This window comes from Streptopelia decaocto (assembly GCF_964273445.1).
Source record: "Streptopelia decaocto genome assembly, chromosome: 21".
In the NCBI taxonomy this organism is placed as follows: domain Eukaryota; kingdom Metazoa; phylum Chordata; class Aves; order Columbiformes; family Columbidae; genus Streptopelia; species Streptopelia decaocto.
This window is the reverse complement of record NC_138676.1, coordinates 5,913,130-5,916,160: the sequence shown is the minus strand read 5'-3', so window position 1 is coordinate 5,916,160 and position 3,031 is coordinate 5,913,130. Positions and strand designations below refer to the sequence as shown.

Genomic DNA, 3,031 nt, shown 5'->3' with positions numbered 1-3,031 from the left:
ATATCCCACACCATGAGGAATGGACAAAGGGACCTCAGTTCAAGGATGAAGATCCCAGTGGGTGGTTTCCCATGAGCTGTTACTCCCAACATGAAGTGACCTCGAGAAACTGTCTGTCCCACAGGCCTTCATGGAAGCTCCAGGAATCGCTGATGGAATTTTTCCTTACTCAGGTTCATGTCACCTCACATACATGATCTGCATGCTCACATCTCATCTGAACAGTGCAAACATGGATTTCTGACCTACTCATTCAGGGTCCCTCTGTGGAGGGTAGAGCAAGCTCTGTGAGCTGGGGTGAGAGGCCAGTGCTGGAAATGGTGGCTGTGAGGGGCCAGTCCATGGTGATTGACCTGGGGCTCCTTCCATGGGGTGTCCAGTGCACAGGGGCACAGCCCAGCCCCTGCTCTGCTGGTCCTGCAGGTCTCTGGCAGGAGCCTGGCTGTGAGAGGACACTGCTGTGTGCCAGCCCTGCACACACACTGTTCAGCTGCACACTGGGGTTTGAATCTGTGGGACACTTTTGTACTCATATGCTTGAAGACATAAACCATCATGCACTGCCCTGAGGAGATCACCTTTCTATCTGGAAAGGCTGTTGTGAGGCCAGCTCTGTCACAGCAGTGCCCATTGCCTGTCCCTGCCTGCGCCCACAGGACTGACACACAGCAGGACGGTGACCAAGCTGCCAGAGCACTCAGGCCTTGCACCAACACAAGGGATGAGAAGGAGAGTGTGAGAGTGGAACCAGAACAGCTCTGGAAGAACAAGCGCTGGTGCTCCCTGGCAGGGCTGCCAGGTTGGACACGTTTCCCCTCCTCCCATCACAGGAACTGTCCCTGCAGCTCTAGAAAGGCCTTGGAGTTACAATGTCAGTAGAAAAAAAAAAATTGTGGAAGATCCTTTTATTTTACTTAAACACAGAGAGCACGAATTCCTCACTGACACAGCCACTCAGTGAGAAAAAAAAAAAGCAGGCAGTGAATTACAAAGGGAATTAAAATATTTTCATAATAAACAAACACAAGGAGAAATAAAAAATACTGCACACAGGATGAACCTGTAATGAGTTAGACTATAACTCTTATGTAGAAGAAGTTAGAGACAGTTTATAGCTTCAGAAGAAATCCAGTCATCTGTTTCCTCAGAGCATCCTTGAGCTCCTGGTTCCTCATGCTGTAGATGAGGGGGTTCACTGCTGGAGGCACCACTGAGTACAGAAAGGACAAAACCAGGTCCAGGGATGGGGAGGAGATGGAGGGGGGCTTCAGCTTAGCAAACATGGCAGTGGTGAGGAACAGGGAGACCACGGCCAGGTGAGGGAGGCAGGTGGAAAAGGCTTTGTGCCGTCCCTGCTCAGAGGGGATCCTCAGCACGGCCCTCAAGATCTGCACATAGGACACCACAATGAACACAAAACAACCAAAAGCAAAAGAAAAGCTGACAACAAGAAACACAGCTTCCCTGAGGTAGGAGTGTGAGCAGGAGAGCTTGAGGATCTGGGGGATTTCACAGAAGAACTGGCCCAGGGCATTGCCCTTGCACAGGGGCACTGAAAATGTATTGGCCGTGAGCAGCAGAGCATTGAGAAACCCAGTGGCCCAGGCAGCTGCTGCCATGTGGACACAAGCTCTGCTGCCCAGGAGGGTCCCGTAGTGCAGGGGTTTGCAGATGGCAACGTAGCGGTCGTAGGACATGACTGTGAGGAGACAATATTCTGCTACTACCAAGAAGGTAAACAGAAAGAGATGTGCGACACATCCTGTGTAGGAGATGTTCCTGGTGTCCTAGAAGGAATTGGCCATGGACTTGGGGACAGTGGTGGAGATGGAGCCCAGGTCGAGGAGGGCGAGGTTGAGCAGGAAGAAGTACATGGGGGTGTGGAGGTGCTGGTCCCAGGCTATGGTGGTGATGATGAGGCCGTTGCCCAGGAGGGCAGCCAGGTAGATGCCCAGGAAGAGCCAGAAGTGCAAGAGCTGCAGCTCCCGTGTGTCTGTGAACGGCAGGAGGAGGAACTGGGTGATGGAGCTGCTGTTGGACATTTGCTGCTGATGGTCATTACTGTGGAAACAGGAGAGCACGTTGACAAATCAGGACAGAGGTCTCCCAGAAAATCTCTTCCCCCCCTCAACCAACATCCCTCTTCCACTCCCACCTGTGCCACCGCATACAGAAATGCAAATTGTTCTCTCCTTTTTGGCAGCCCCTGTGGTCACCTCTCTGGCTGGAGCGTTGGTTTGTGCTTTCTGACTGCACTGTGAGGATCAGGGCCTCTCCCCGTGGGCTCCCAAGGAGTCAGTCCTGCCCTACAGCACCAGGACCTGGGAGAGGGGGGGAGTTCTTGTGTTTATACATAATCATAATCTACTTATATCATAATCATAATTCACAATATCATGCCAGGGAAGCACTGGGATGTCCTAAAGCTGTTCTGGAACAGAATGGGCTCATTCCCCAGCCCCACACATCACACATTCCAGAGCCCCACAGGGCATGATGGGCTTAGGGACTTTGCTCCCACAGAGACATCTGCAAGGCAGGACTTGCAGCATCAGTATCTGATCTTCAGCTGAAAGCCCAACTGCAGAGAGTTTGAGGGAAGAACACAGGCAGCGGAGCCACCGAGTGGACAAGGAGACATGGCCCAGCGCTCCTGCTGAGAGAGAAAAGGGACACACAGACAGGCCCTCAGGAGCTTCTCCTTCTTGGCAGCTGGGCTGCCAAGGAAGTGCCTCAGCTCAAGACACCACAGACCTGAGGACAGAAGCCGTGGTGGGTGGGAGAGGAGCCTGGCAGCACTGCTAAGGGGTAGACATCAACACTGCAGGGGATGGCAGGGAGGTGCTCAAGTTCCCCCTGTGATGGCACTTTTGGCAGAAGGTCCCTCTCTCCCCCTGCCCAGGTCTCCACTGCCTGGAGCTGTTCCTGCCGGGAGCTGTTTCTCTGTTCCCATGTCTCCTCCCCGTCACTGCTCTCAGGGTCAGTCTGTCCCACCCCCTGTGTGCTCAGCTCTTCCCTGCACAAACCTCCT

At 53.3% G+C, this 3,031-nt stretch overlaps 1 pseudogene across 1 annotated transcript; it reads right to left on the bottom strand.

The window, feature by feature from the left end:
• Nucleotides 1-1,109: 1,109 nt before the first annotated feature.
• On the bottom strand, nucleotides 1,110-2,042 carry LOC309448588 (olfactory receptor 14J1-like; annotated as a pseudogene). Its single transcript has one exon. The product of its transcript is annotated as an olfactory receptor 14J1-like (transcript).
• Between the last annotated feature and the right edge of the window lie 989 nt (nucleotides 2,043-3,031).